Raw genomic sequence first — 16,699 nt, 5'->3', positions numbered from 1 at the left:
AGGGCTCCTGGGCTCTTTCTACAGGTCACAAGGCTGTGTTTCTGGGCACATGGATCCCCCTCTGTGACTGTACCAGTTGAGCTGTGACCTGTCACTCCCAAGGTCATAACCAGTCTGAGCCTCCACTCATGAGGGAACCACAACCAGTATCACTTCATGGGGTGCAAAGAATAAGTAGTGAAGAGAATTCTAAAACCAGCAAACACAGGAGATTTCGACACTGCCACTTACATAATTAATACTATCTCCTCTTTCATACACCTGATCACTCTCTCTCTCACAGCACATAAATCTTCGAAACAAACACTCTGGAAGTGTTTATGAGCATTTAACAACTAATCCTAAAATACATGCTTCACTAAGACAGAAGTTGATAGAAACATTAACAAAATGGACAAAGTCTAATCTGCTTTTCTTTTCGGCAGGACTAAAAATTACAATAAATGAATTTTAGTTTGAAAACTAATATACAACTGCAACATACCCTGAAACACCCACCCACCCACGAGAGTCTGATGGCACCTTACTAACAATGAAAAGAATAAGAACTGTTACATTCTTTGAATAAAGTACATATTATAAAGAATATATTGGAACAGAACCCCTTTTTCTGTTGAAGATGACATGAGAGACCTTTCTGTTATAATTAATCTAGACTATAAATTTTTCTTCTGCTCAATAAAAAACTAAGTTAAAAAAAGTTTCTAAAATTAGCCTAGGAATTCAGTTCTATTTTCCCTTCTTACATTCTTTTCCTACTAAATGTACCAATGAAACATTTCCTTTCATTGTTGACATTTGTATTTAAAATCAGACAACACATAATAACAAAGAAGTTTTAAATGAAGTTTTTGCAAAATGGGAAAATGGCATCCACAGTATGGAGGGTTTGCCTTCCTCCTTGCTCGCAGATGAAGATATGGAAGCCTAATTGTTTTATTAAAATCAATATTCCTAGAGCTGATGTAATTTACATGTTAATTGATAAAAAGAAGTTTTGCCTGGTTGTATGTTATAAGCAAGCTATTTTGACATGAAGTTGGTCTACTCAGAATGCAAACACGCTTCAAAATAAGCAAGATGATTCTGATTTAATTTAAAACATTCGATACTAAAGTCAGTTTTCTTCACTTAAAGACACTTGTTAAAGGCACTTAAGAGGAGAGATTTTCATGGCCTCTGGATAATTTTGATAACTAACTCAATCAAACAGAGGATGCTTCAAATTACTCTCTACACTCTCATAATTTAATTTTTAAAAAATACTTCTGGTTAGGAACATATGGGCCTATTTTTAAACACAAATCTTTTTTAAAAAAGTTAATCATCTATACATTTAACAAAATTACATTTGATGCTCCCATTATTTTTGCAGTATCAACTTGTAGAGCCGGGTAGAACAGGAATTTGCTTTGAATATTTTTCACCCAAGAGTTAGGTTACCATGGAATATGACGTTTCTGTATTTACAGGAACCATTTCTACTAATCAAATATTTTAACAGATAAAATAAGTAATAATCTATAGGCTGCTATTACAAAAATAAAAATAAGTAAGAATAAAATCATTTCTCTTGGGAAACTGAATAGTGTGGGTTTCTTTCCTCAGTACACATTTAAAGAAAAACCTTTTGCCACCATCTTACATGGCCCTAAAGTACCAATCCCAAAGTTTCCAGTTTTCCTAAGAGTTAAAAATTACTAATGATAGTCACATTAGGAAGGTTTGAGGCGCAAAGAACAAAGAGAAGTCTTAAAAATTCACTCAGTACTTACAAGTAGTTTCAAAGGAAATCTGAACCACAATTCTTCAGAAGTCTGCTCTCCCGATCATAAACACAATCTGAAGTCTAAAATAGATATCCTATCACATTAGGCCGAGAAGTCACATTTCAGCTTACTAACTTCTACTTGGGTAAACAGTTTTACAACTCATAGAACAAACCCTGGCTAAAATTAACTGCAGCCGAGCAGCAGGCAGGAACACGCTGATTTGCATCATGTGTGCCGGGATTTATTCACTAGGACAACATCGGTGTCCTCTTAATGGGAAATTTGGCCAAGGGGCGTGCCCTAGTGAACAATACATAGCATCATGATTATGCTAATTATTGAATTCAGTCCAATAACACTAACTTCTTTTAAGTTGGTTTTGCAAGTACTGACAAAGAGAAAGAGTAAGCTCTTTTCTGCAACAGGCAATCACTTGATTTTATGCACATTCAAATCAGACAAAACTTTGGCAACAAGGTGGCAGTACTGCATGCTCTTTCACAAGCAAAAGCAGATTAAAAGGACATTCCGTCAGATTATTTGAACAGTATGATTTAAATGGGGTACTACGTGAAATTAAGTAGGCATCAAATACACATACCAATAAGCCTATCAATTGAACACCCTTTAATTAAAGCTTTTTCTGTATAGTTACTGAATTAATTGCATCCACATGCTTTCTGGCTTTGTCTTCTGTACCTCCCAAGGAGTTGCTAGGAGGACACAGGTTCACTAATAAATCACAACAGAGAACAAACATCTCAAATATTTGCAAAGGACATTGTCCTTGGCAAGAAGCATTTTGAAGTACATTTAACTGCTTGGCTGGCTGCAAATGGAAAAATTGTCCTCCATAGGTGACTGAACATTCTTAAAGCATATTAGAGCTTAAGAAACAATTAACAATCCCAAGAACACAACTGATACTTAAAAAAAAATTAGAACATGGTACTTTCTTTAAAAAAAAAAAAAAATGCCAGCCAGGCACAGTGACACATGGCTATAATCCCAGTGGTCGGGGAGGCTGAGGAAGGAGGATCTTGAGTTCAAAGCCAGCCTCAGCAAAAGCTAGGTGCAAAGCACTCAGTGAGATCCTGTCTCTAAAGAAAATACAAAATAGGGCTGGGAATGTGGCTTAGTGATTGAGTGCCCCTGAGTTCAATCCCCAGTACCCCCCCCCCCCGCAAATGCCCTTATTAAGTACAACTTAGAACAAAGACAGAACTGCTAAGCATCTATTCAAGATGATTCAGATGAGTTTGCTTTACACAATTCACTTCTGATGCCATATTTTACTTTTAATGGGTTCTTTATAAAAGATATTAAAGCACTTTCAAACATCAATCAAATCTCCAAACAGTTCTGGAGATGTTACTCCCCGTCCTTTTGAAAACAGATATACGGTAATTCAATGACTTGAATCAACACTGGATTATTCCATCCCTCTCCTAAACCTTCTATGACATGTCTTTCATATTAACTATTTAGCTATAATCCTATAGACTTTTCAGAACTGCTTGTTTTCCTAATTTAAAAATGTCATAAGTGAGTTTACACTTAGGAGTTTATTCTACTCAACTCCCAAATCTCAGGTCTGAGCTCCAGAGGCTTAAAAATCACTCCTTGACTCTTAGTACTGGCAGGTTTCCTGTACATGGACCCTTAAAACACAAAGCATTGTCCATCTGTGGCACGCATGCCAAAAGTAGCGAACGGGTTGATTTTCATTGGCATAAGCTGGTACTGGACAGCATAATCCCCTTCCTGTTGTTTACAAAAACTGCTGGCTGTTGGTCTGACTCTCCCTCCCCACTGACCAAACTCAGGCTGCTGTAGCTGGCACCTGACCCATCTCTATAAGATGGTGGCTGTGTACTCCATGTCACTCCAACCAAAGTCCCTAGAAGTGAGCATTTCCATTGTGCTAATAGGAAGAAGTCAGCACTAACTTTTTTTTAACTGGCTGACCTTCAGTTAATATAATTATTCTCAGTAATCCACAGCAAACTTACTCTGGAATTCTTAATGCCAAGAGAGGGCACTGTGAGTCTTTTCTCCCCCCACCTCCTCTTGTAGCACAGGAGATTGAACCCAAGGGTTCTCAACCACTGAGCAAAATCCCCAACCTCATGCCTTTTTTGTTTATTTGCTACATTACCCAGGCTGGCCTTGAACTTGCAATCCCCCTTACTCAGCCTCTTGAGTGGCTAGGATTAGAGGAGCGCCACAGCACTTGGCTTGTGAGGCATTTTTGACATACTAAGTCTTACTCTATTATGCCACAGTAGCCTTTAAGCCAAAACATTACTTCTGCCCTAAACCAGAAAGTAAGAAAAGCAAACATACCAAATTCAGTTATGCATCAGATTTTGCACTGAAGAACAATTTGATGTACGACGGATTTAATATCCATAATAGAGAAGGCAGGGGACACTGAGCAATTTTTCAGTTTCTCATAGGTCAAATATGCTGAGTATGACTCTGCTGTTTCTTTCAACAGCAACCACACCTGTTCCAAAATGCAAGAACCAAAACATTCCAAAGAAAGTAGTGTATCCTTCAATTTACATTAGTCACTTTGCTGCTTCCTTTTCATTAGTGAAAATAACTTGAGACAACTGCATTTTTTTTCTAGGTATCCTTATGGCAGTGGAGAAAAATCTGTGAATCATTAAAAGCAAGGTAAAGTTTTTCCAATTGTTCTCAGAATTTTTGATGTGAGGGAGGAGGGATAGGTAGTACCATACAAGTGCAGGGTAGTGATCTAAGAAATCTTTAACCCAGTAGATTCACGACATTTTTTTTTAAAACTACCACTTTTATGAATTCATGCTAATGAATTAACCTGGATAGCAACCTTCTGGAACAGCAACATATGTAATTCTAATATTTCTAATAGTCACTTTAAAAAAAAAAGTGATTATAGGTATGCACAGCTCAGGAGGTTAAGGTAGGAGGATCACAAGTTCAAGCCCAGCCTCAGCAAGTTAGCAAGGCCCTAAGCAACTTAGGAGATCCGTCTCAAAAACATAAAAAGGGGCTGGGGATGTGGCTCAGTGGCAAGCACCCCTGGGTTAGTCCATAGTACCAAAAAAGAAAAAAAAAAAGAGAGAGATGAAATTAATTTTGGTAATATATAATATATCTTGTTATCTCATTTAACTCAGTATGTCCAAAAAACTATTATTTCAACATGTAATTATTTTATAACTATTAATATCAATATTCTTTTGTTTATACTCATCTGTGAAACCTAGAGTGCATTCTACAATTAGGACATCATATTTCAAGTGCTCATGTACTTAGGGAATATATTATTTGATAGTTCAAGTCTAGAAATATCTTCTGACAACAGTTTTCTACAACATATATTAACCTGCACATACATATAGGCATGTGCCTCACTCATGTGTATTAGTAAACAGAAATACAACATGGGGGACACGAGGATGAGAAAAGCTTAGTTTTGTCCTTAAGGATTCAGTCTAGAGGGTTTGCATTCTTAACCTCTGAAATAATACACAAAATGTTCTTTGTTCAAGGAGTGTATGTTTTCTGTAGTGATAACTTTCTTTGTGGCTTTATCAAAAAAGGGGTCTGTGACCCAAAAAATAAAGAGCCAGGAGGTTAGCCTGGCAGCAGATGGTAGCAGAAGAAAATTGAAGAATTGAGACAGGAAAGTGAGGGGGGAAAGACCATTTAGACAGAAATGAAGATAAATAAACCTAAAGGGAATAAAAAAATTTTCTTATGTATGGAATTCAGTTATAAATCATGTAACAATATGGGTATGTTCTAGTTACTGGGGACGGAAAGGAAAAACAAAGTCTTTGTGTGAAGGATGTTCATATTTTGGTGAGTGGAATTGACTCATCCAGGTCAAATACAATATTTTGGGAAGTAAGAAGATACAGTTTATGTGCACCATGTTATCGTAGGAAGTAAGGGTCACACAAGAGGGACGTGGTCTATTTTCTGAATGAAGATTACTTTTGATGAAATTTTAAATATGTTTCTCAGAATAACTTGAGATTATTATCCAATATTTTATTTTGAACTTAGAAGAGTCAGAGATTCATGGAAGGATTAGTATTACAAAATATCTAACAATGATATCTGGAAATAGCAGTAAGGATTCCATTCTGACTATCATCTCTATGTTAAATCTAATGTTTGGTCCAGCTACTGAAAGTGGTAAGGTATGGAAAAAAATTCAGATTTTACCATGGTTCTCAGTTTTTCAGAGGATGATACAAAATACTCAAAGCCTTCAACATATGAATGCTTAAGAAAAAAAAAAACATATCAATCTATTAGGGAAGAAATTATTTGGATGGTAGGTAGATAGTCAGAAAGACCTGGGTGCAAAATCTAATGCACCACCTATCAGCACTGCAGTCTCAAGAGCCTTACTAACATCTGTGTGTCTGTTTCCTCATCTGTGATAAAGAGGCAATAAAGATGACATCAAAGGGCCATGAGAACTCAATGAGATGATGTACAGCACTGGCACACAGGTACTCTCAGTAAATGGTTGTTAGCTATTATGAGCACACCACTTCTACCATCAGTGTAGTATTTGCTGAAGATCAATTTTGGGATATTTACTGAAAGAGTATTAAAGGCTCTCTCCTCTTATAGTTAAAGCTTCAGAAAATAAAAGTTAAAAGGAACTCCAAATGATTGCTAAGTATTTCAGGGAAAACTGGAGTCTGTAAACACTCTTAAAACCCTGTAACTATCACAGCCTGTTTAATTTTTCTATTATATTGCCTCCATCCCTAGCCTGAGGCTGAATCAGAATTTCAACACTGACCAAATAATAATGCAAACTGCATATCTTGGTAGATTGTTGCAGTAGTGACCCCCTATCTTCTCCTACATCCCTGTATCCTTAGCCTTAGGCATTGTCTTCCCCTGACAACTGTGCGCTTGGCCACCGGGACAATAGCAAACTTAACCCACAATCTTGGAAAGTTCTGGCTCTCTGGGACTGACTTTGCCCTTTCTTGCTGCTCTTTGAAACTCTAAGGCTACTATATGAAGCTGCCTGGCTAGCCTACTGAGGACAAGAAGACCTTATGGAGCAAAGACCCATGCACCTGTAAACCTGCCAACTGCCTGATGTGTGAGTGAGGCCATCCTAAACCACAGAACCCCTGCCAACCTGCCAGCTAACTACAAAGATCAGCCAGGTTAGTTCAAATCAGAACCACCTAGGTGACCTCAAAACTGTGAGACATAAGAAATGTGTGCAAGTATTTTTTTTAAGCCACTAACATTAGGTGGTTTGTTAGGCAGCAAAAGTTCACTAATACACATACCTTCAAGAAATCTACAAGCAGACAGTAGAATGAATCGAACATAACTTTCCTATAATCATATATGAATACGTGACCAGTGTGACTCCACATCATGTACAACCACAAGAATGGGAAGTTATACTCCACGAATGTATATGTCAAAATGCATTCTACTGTCATATGTTAACTAAAAAGAACGAATTAAAAATTTTTAAAAAGGTAAGGATTTAAGGACCTAAAAAAGAAATCTGTACACTAAAGAATTATTATTCCACCCTAGCTTTCAAAATGATTACATTGGTATAATCCATAGCTATTCAATTTTTCTGAACTCTAAATAGAGTATCAATTTATATGCACATGAACAGAGAACACTAAAAATATGACTTTTTCTTCAGCAAGCAATTTTTTGCAAGTTAAAAAACTGATGTAAGTAGTAGCAAACTCAAGATATTTCTTTTTAAAATGTTGACGAATATTTAATTCAGCATCATTTTATGAAATAATTTATACCAGGACTGTGAAAATAAAGGAAGCATTATCACTACTTTGCTTGAATACTTGTTTTAACACAGTTAATTTTTTTAAAGTATATTAGAATACTACTGGGAAATTTTGCACTAACAGTTATCCATTTAACAAACACTATCAAACTCCCAAACATTTGCAAGATTTGCATGAATGGAAAGATGCCTGTGACTATAGCAGAAAATGTTATAAATGACAGTTCTGCCCTCAAGAGTCACATAATCTGATGAGACAGGACAGTATACATAAACTTTATCATGTAAAGGAGTAATGAGTAAGCATCTCCAAGGGTAAAATTCATTCCAATAGGGAGGTAAGAAAAGAAGTTTCCACTTGTATTAATCAACAAAGGCATCTTGGTGAAAATGACATTGAATTGAGCCTTCTACACACTGACTTTCAATAGCAAAAGGAGTGGAAAGAACATCACATGGAAGCAATGACACAAGCAAAGATAGAGAAAGGAAACCTAAAATGTGTGTCTGAGGAACAGCTTGGATTCAGATTTCAGTTCCATTAATTAATAGCTGTTTTGATTACTGATAAAGTTACTTGATTTCTCCAAATCTAGGCTATGGAGTCTACAGCATTTTTTTAGTATGGCCTACCCTACTTTCTAGAAGGCTCTAAGAGGGTGCTTTAACAGAGCTGTTACTGATGAGTTCGATCAAATCCCAGCTCTACCATTTCCTAGTGTTGAGACCACAGGAAGTTAGTTGACAGAATTCTCCCTGCCCATCTGTAAATTCAGGATAAGAATACAACCTCCAATGACTATTGCAAAAACAACACACATAAAGTCCACAAAACAGTGCTTGACAATAGATTTTAAAAAATTATATACACAGATGTGTAATACAATCACACACACATATACACATACATACATATATGCTAGATAAAGTAACAGTGAAGGGAAATTCCTGGTTGAACCACTACCTAAGTAATTAGAGAATCTACTTTGGGGTTCTGTAATTTTAGGTTCCCTTGCTATCTTATTTCCAGTGGAAATGAAATTTGTAGGGTAAGACTGAAAGGGCCCACATAACATTAACCCAAAACCACTAGTTTTACTACTAGAAAATTCAGAAATATATTCTAATGGTTCTGCTATTTCCCTATCAAGTGTCTGAACATTTATAATATTTGTTTGAAGGGTAGATGCCCAAGCATATAGTAAAAGATACTTGGCATCAATTTGCCAAGATTTGGGAAATCAAGAATTTATTTTCTGGGAGGGGGGCAAGAATGGAGGAAGGAGGGATGGTATAGAGGGAAAAGAGAGGTGGGAGGGGTGGGGGGAAGGAAAAAAATAACGGAATGAATCAAACATCATTACTCTATGTAAATGTATGAATATGCAAATGGTATGCTGTTACTCCATGTACAAACAGAAACAACATGTATCCCATTTGTTTACAATAAAAAAATAAAAATAAAAATAAAAGAATTTATTTTCTAATTTTTAACAAATAGTTTTGCTGTGACTACATATGATCTATTCCCAACTGGATAAACTAAGAAGTGATCATTTTCAGGAAAAGTAGTTAAAAATTAACTTCAAATTAGAGATGAAATATCCATGGGATTCTAACTGCACCACAAGAATCCAGCAGGTGGCTAGTTTCAACAGAGAGACATGGCATAGGTGTCTTGATAAATGTACATGATTAAATACTTAAACACAAAGCATTTCATTTTTTAAAAGTACTGTGATTGCTGATTTTTCAAAGAAGCAGCAATAAGCAACACACCAAACCCAGAAGGATCAACATAATAGTCTAATAATTATAATAATCCAAGAGGCCATTCTCAGAAACACCAGAGACCAGATCCTTTACATAGGAACTGCTTCACAAACAGGTAGTGGATAAACAGTCCTGGGATATCCTTGGTTGACTGTAGATTATAGATTGTGAAGTAATAGATGATTATCCATTTTTAGACCTTAATGCTTTCATTTTAAGTTGGTTTCTTCTTTTCCTTGATATTATATTCTCTCTCAAATTGCCAGGAGACGGTTATTTCACAGGTTTTTGACTCAGATCTACCCAAAATTATTGTTCTAAAAAAAAAACCCAAACTGGAAATTACCCTTTTCTATTTTCCAATTGAGAACCTTTGATGAAAACCATATTGAAAAAGGGAGCTCTTGATAGAACCAGAGTCCTTTAAAAAGCTTTTAAACAGAACAATATACTCTTTTAAAATAAGGTAGAAATGTAAGAGGGTAACAGTTAAAAATTCCAACTAATATTTGATTTTGAAAAAGAAAATTTGTCATTTTTATTTCATGATTATTAAAGGAATAGGCAGCTAGTTTGAGTATTCTATTTGTTCATATGCAGCATAATGGAGACACAAATGTGCAAATCGTATTATTAGATAGTATTTAGTTTTGATTATACCAATTTTATAGAGGTCAATATTTGGGGAGTGAGGGCAAATAAACAGTCCCAACATCCCCCAAACAATATTCAAAACAATTTCTGAGATCATTTTCTAAAACCATCTTTAGCTTAAATTAACCCTGGGCACTTAAAAAACAGGAAGAATAAATCACATTTAAGTTACGATTCTTTACGATGTATTGTACAATTCTAAGACATGTGGGGAAAGAAACGTATTAAAAATAGCCCAGAGAAAAAATAAATAAATAAATAAATAACCAAGAGAAGGATTAGACAGCAGCTACAACACAAAGGCCAGGGGTGAGATCAAAATTAGAAACATATAATGTCTAGAGAACTGTCCAAATAAGGGTATCTTTAGATCAGTAACTAAATTGGGATAATCCACTGGGCTAAATAAACAGCTGCCACAATCCTAATGGCTGGTTCCCCATCACTCATTCAGAAATCTCTAGGTCTTAAGAGATAAATATGACTATATACTATAATATTCAATTAACATTTAATGTTTGGAGGTATTTTAAAAGCTGGTCCTAACTTTCCTAGTCCTAGGTTATAAACTTCATATACTTTGATCTTTCCTGTCTACAAAAGTATGAAAAAGCAATAGAAGAGGACAAAACTGTGGAGTCTTCCTAACTACAGCTAGTGTTATATATATACTTGTATTTCCCACCCCATAGATCTCCTGATTCCCTGAGCAAGCTGCTGTTCTTTCACTCTCACTTTCTATTAGGCTTTCAGAGAGCTGCTTTGCCTGGTACCAAGCATGAGGGAAATGCAATGAATAGGATCCTATCTCTGAGGAGTTCAGTGTGCTCTGGAAAACAGACCTATAAATAATTACAACACAGCAAATCCTATAATGGAAATTTGTGCAAAAGTAAGGGATGCAATTGTCTTTGGAGCTGGGGGCTGGGGTAGGGGAATTTTGGCCACAGAAATGTCCAGGTAGAAAAAAGGTGAAAGGCATTCTAGGAAGAGCAATCACAACAGGTAAAGACCAAGAGGTAGGAAACAACACAGCATGTTCTGGGAACATCAAATGGGACAAGAATGGGAGAAGAGGTAGATTAGGCTACAAAAGAACACACTGATGAGAGATCAATGAGGTCCACATGTCTTTAGTCCATTGCCCTGTGGCCCTGAGGCTCTCAGCTCTGGATACACATTGAAATCTCTCTGAAAGCTTTGAAGCAAAATAATGATGCCTGTTACTTGTTAATTGGTCTGGCATGGACTTGGGCATTAGTATTTTTTAAAACTTCCCATGAATTCTAATACGTGGTCAAGGGTAAAAACCATCACTGTAGACAACAGGGGTCAATGGAATTATTGACACAGGATGTATGAAAACATTTTTAAAGTTAACTGGGTAGCCATGTGAAGAGCAGATTGAGAGATAGACCACTATAGGGGAGGATTGTATTCATTTTCAGGCTGTGAAATCAGGCAAAGAGAGAAGCATCTTAATCAGAAATTGTTTATCCTTTATGGGTTACTGACTTGTGTGATGTTTGTGGTAAAGGCTAAAAGCTTTACACAGGAGAAATGCACATATCTCAAGAAATGTACATTCAATTTTAGGGCACTCTGAACCTTTTTCAGTAATGGATTCAGCTTAAGAAACCCTGGTGCAAAGGTGCTGATGACAAAGAGGAAAACTGAGACTTCTGAAGCAATGGCACTGATGACTTGGCTGATGGGAAAGAGGAGGAATTAGGAATTGTCAGGAGCCATATGAAACACTTAACGGTACTGAGTTCCTTAATTTTTCCCAATTCTATAAGAGATTGCTCTCTATCTATTTCATAGTTGAGGAAGCAGATTTTGAGATGTTAATTATCTTTTCCAAAGTCACATGGAGATAAGTGGTGGAGCAGGAATTTAATTCCATACAGTTGTGACTCCAAAGCATAAGGTGTTAACCTTTTCCCCCACTTCCTCAGATGAATGTACCATCAAACAGAGAAGACAGGAGGATACAGGAGGAGGTTTGGGTAAAAGGTGGGGGTCAGGAATATAAAAAAATAGTTTTAGACATGCTGTGTTCAAGATAGTTCAAAGCCTGGCAAGGTGGCATACACCTGTAATTCTAGCAACCTGGGAGGCCGAGGCAGGATTGCAGGTTCAAGGACAGCCTCAACAACTTAGAGTGATCCTAAGAAACTTATGGAGACCCTGTCTCAAAGCTCAGTGGTAAAGTGTCCCTGGGTTCAATCCCCAGTACCAAAAACAAGAATTGTTTGAGACAATCAGATAATAATACCTGTTAAATGAGGAAGAAAAAAAAAAAAAAACTAGAAAAGAAATCACGAGGTGAGAGCAGATGATATAGTAATAGATGGTTTATGGAGTCTGCTCTATGGGTCAGGTGCTATGCTAAGAGATTTCTCACATGGTATAAGTGCTGTCATTATCTCTCCTTTATAAGTGAGGGCCAGACATGGGCAATCACTAAGTGAGAGAGCTGGATTTGAACCCACCAGCCCATCTTGACTTTTAACCTATACCTCTGGCCACTACAAAAGAAGTAGAAATCATGGTGGCCACTAAATGGCTGTAGCCCCCAACCTGTTCCAAGACTACAAGCTGAAGATAGTGTTTTTTTAAAACAAGTTTCATAGTAAAAGTTTTGATAATATTTATCCATTTATATAACCTAAAGGATTTCTATGTTTCATTTATTTGAAGAGTGAAAAGAAAGATTTCAGTCCCAACCAACTTATACAATGCTGGAGATGCATTTATTTAATTTATGAGTATGCAAATCTATGTAAATGATAAAGCATGATATAAATTTCATAGTATTATTATTATTATCCAGGTCAGAATCCAAACAACTGGTCTAATGGTGATAGTATACCTGTGTTTTCAAAAGTCACTATGAGGACATTTCTCAATGGTGAGATTTACTTTTTACTCATTCTTTTAGCGTGAAAAGATTGTGGGGTTTTCTTTTCAAAGTAACAAAAATGAAAACTTAAAACCATACCATACTGTAAGTCCAGGACTAGTTACTTCACATTGAAAAGGAATACACACTGCAGGTTCAGATAAAAACCTACAGTATTTTCAACTTTTAGCATCTTTGAAATACCTGTAATGACAATCATATAGACTTGAATCCATAGAATTCTTTCTATATAAGTACTTTTAAAGAGACTATAGCATCATTCCAGAACTTTCTTCTGTTTTAGAATTAAGTTTCTTGAAAGAAAGAAAATTTCAACTAAAAAAGTATTTAAAGTCCTGTTATTCAGCCTTTTACTTAGAGTGGAATTCTTCCCAAAGTCGCTATCCCTGTCACCCATCACAGGTTAGAAATACTCTATAGAGTAAGGAGTCAGCCCATCCCATTGCTGGAAAGATCTCATCACTACAAGGGTCTGTCTTAGATCAAGTCAAAATCTTTTGCCTTGTAATTTCAATTCATTTATTCAAACGTTTACTGATGAGTTCTGTGTCCCATAAGTTCTACACACCGCTCTGGTCTTCCTATTCCCCAACTTCCAAGGGTTGCCGCCATTGGTCTTTTACATTCTCATTCTTCAGACCCAACAACCCAAACTCCTTTAGCAATAGTTCCTCATGTTGCTTCAATTCTCGAACATCACTAATTCTTTGTTCTCCCTCCTTTGCCAATGTCTCATCTAAAATGTGGTTCATAGACTTAAACACAATTATCAAATGTAATCTAACTAGACAATCAACAGGGAAACAGACTCAATGTAATTTAGGCATGCACTAATGAAACCTGAGATTACTCCATTTTTAGCAGCCACATCAGAAGTAGCTCATATAAGCCTATGATCAGATAACTCCTATTTTCATCTTGTGCATTTGAGATTGCCTGTTACCCCCAAAGAGTTCTCAACTCCTTCAGATGATTAATCCTTAGTATATTTTATCTTGCTCATTTTTGAACATATGATGATCTTTTAAGAGTATTCTGAATGTAGTCTGTTACCTATGTTATTAGCCATTTCTACTAGATTTATGTCATCTGGAAATCAGACACACTTATTTCAATCCAGGTCTTCACACAGTGAAGACACTGTAATTTAAAATTTATTTGGGGGAACCTAAAGTACTTTATAGGTTCTATTGGCCGAGTACTCTGAGGTATACATCATCAACTTCTAACTTTTTTGTGGTTTCCTCTTAAGGAGTCCTATCAAAGGGATTCTAGGAAGAACAAAAACCATTCTGGTCACTAGGATTCATTAGTATCCAATATTTGTAAAATAGTTGATTCTTCTATCTAATGATTAACTTAATACCCAGAAGGAACCAATTAAGTAGAAATCAACTGATATTCTCATTAATTTTCACTAAAGAGAAAGTACCCCAAAACTAAGAAATCTGACCAAAAACAAACCATGAACTACAGCAATACTTTAAAAATAAAAACATGAGTACTTAAGGTTACATATACAAAGGTAGTGTTACATCATTGTTTGTAGTGACAATTTTTTAAAAAATAACAAAAAGGGAAACATTGAATGTCTATGCACAAGGGCTGAATTTGTTCTTTAAAGCCACATGAAGGGGTTATTCATATTTTATTCATAATAGTTACCAAATTTATTTTATTTTTTTCCCAGTTGGGAATCAAACCCAAGGCCTCAATTATGCTTATGCAAGCACTTAGCCATTGTGTTATGTCCCTTGCCCTGTTCATATTTTGAAATCAAGAGTCAAATCTGTATCTATTGACCTGAATACCTGATACATTAAGGATGAAAAACAAGCTTCAGAATAATGTATTAGTATATGATCTTATTTAAAAAACAAAAAACTCACAAGCCTTATGTCATGTTTACTTTTGAGTACAAAAAAAAAAGTATGGAAGAATTCATATGAGGCTGTGAACATGGTTGGGGACTTTCATTATCCTTGCCTACTTTGATTTGTTACAGGTAAATACTGATTTTTTTTTTTTTTAAGCTGGAAAAGCTAATCACAAGGAAGAACAGAAATCTATCTTATACTCTGATCTCACTCCCACACTCCACTCAAGTTTTCTAAATGCTTTATTTGCCAAAAAAATTCCTATTTATAGTATGTTTTAGATCAAGTCCAAGTTCCTTCTTGACTTTTGAATGAGTCTGAATTTTTCACTGTTTGGACTACACTTTATAGGCATTTTTCTGTTACACACACAAAAGCTATATTACAGTTTAAATATATCTACCATTCACCTTCACCTGTGATTTTTTCCTTCAGAAATTTTACCTTTAGGAAAATATTAATTTCAGTAGAGCCATATATAAAAACTATAAAGAGATCACTCTAATCCAATACAGAGGGGAGAGATAAGTACAACACTATCAAATACTAGGGTGAAAAAACAAGAGCATAGAAGCTGATCCTGTTAATTCAGTGGTTCTCAATTTTGGCTGAACAGTAGAATCACCTGGGAAGCTTTTTAAAACAAAAACAAAAACAAAAACCTATGCCTGAGCACCAATTCTAGAGAGACTAATTGAACTGGCCCTGGTATAGGTACTCATTCTGTTTCAAAAGCTAGCAAGATGATAAAAATGTTGAAGTTAAGAACCATTGTTTTTTTTTTAAATACATTTTCAACCTTCTCTTCTTCCAACTTTTTACCAGAACATTTCCCTCATCAATTATTTTAAGGCAAGTAGATACATTTGGGAAAACTAAAATGTATCAACAAGTTAATGCCAGTCTACCATCCATAATTTACATTGTCCTTATATTGACGTTTGATGCCCGACTTAGTATTTCTCAAAGTTATATAGAATTAAGAGTCCTTAATATATCAAAAGAATATTTGTAGCCTCACCCTACTAATGATTTATAATCTATTATTAATCTGGGAGACAGTGATTTTATAAAACATCTTAGGGCCCCAAACACCATGTTGGAAAACAAAAGTGCCAACACTACACAACCAATTAGTTCAATGTTATTGGACAATTAGTCAACTAATGAATTCCAATTCTTTGTGCTAAGCTTTGTAAGTATTTAAAAAAATTCATCATCACATTGTAAAGAATTCATAAAAAAAAATGACTTGAAATATTTCCCATTCAAATTTAGTATCTGAGAACAATAATATTCCCCACAGAAAAAATGTCAACAAAATTTGAAAGGGATTCATTAACAGTATATTATAGTATATATAAGACAGGATTTTTTAGACTCACGTTGCAAATCTACACAAAAAATATTTTAAAACAAGGGTATTGAATATTATTTAAAATGGTCACCATTAAGAAATGATTGCCTTTACATATCTACAAGTACTGACTGTATTAGCATATATTTTTCAAAGAAGCCTATGCTAATGCATTAAAAAAACACTTTGACTTCTTTGATCTAGTGAACGCATTCTTAAGAAGCATTACAGAGGAAAATGAAAACTTAGATCTACACAAAAACTGGCACACAAATGTTCATAGCAACTTTATTTGTAATAGCCCCAAACTATAAACAATCTAATGCCCTGCAATGGACAATGGTTACATCCCCATCAGAGAATATTGCTCAGCAACAAAAAGGAATGAACTATTGACAGACACAACTACTTATGGTTCTAAAGAATGTTATATTAAGAGAAAAGAGCCAACTTCCAAAGGTCACATATTTTGCATGATTCTGTTTACAAAGTACTCTCAAAATGACAAAATTATAGCAATGTAGAACAGTTTAT

The 16,699-nt window shown here is 35.4% G+C and overlaps 1 protein-coding gene across 9 annotated transcripts in view; it reads right to left on the bottom strand.

The window, feature by feature from the left end:
• The window catches only part of SLC20A2 (solute carrier family 20 member 2), a 107,589-nt gene that overhangs the window by 74,144 nt on the left and 16,746 nt on the right, over positions 1-16,699 (bottom strand). The window contains exon 1 of one of the 9 annotated variants that reach the window (XM_079142981.1): positions 1,776-1,929. The exons of the other annotated variants lie outside the window; for them this stretch is intronic. The gene's annotated coding sequence lies outside the window, so the exon portion shown is untranslated. Of the gene's footprint in view, positions 1-1,775; positions 1,930-16,699 lie in introns of those variants that run through there. 9 annotated transcript variants of the gene reach the window in all.

Source organism: Sciurus vulgaris (assembly GCF_902686455.1).
Source record: "Sciurus vulgaris genome assembly, chromosome: 5".
Taxonomy (NCBI): Eukaryota; Metazoa; Chordata; class Mammalia; order Rodentia; family Sciuridae; genus Sciurus; species Sciurus vulgaris.
Note: the sequence above shows the minus strand (reverse complement) of the source record. Positions and strands in the feature narration are given on the sequence as shown.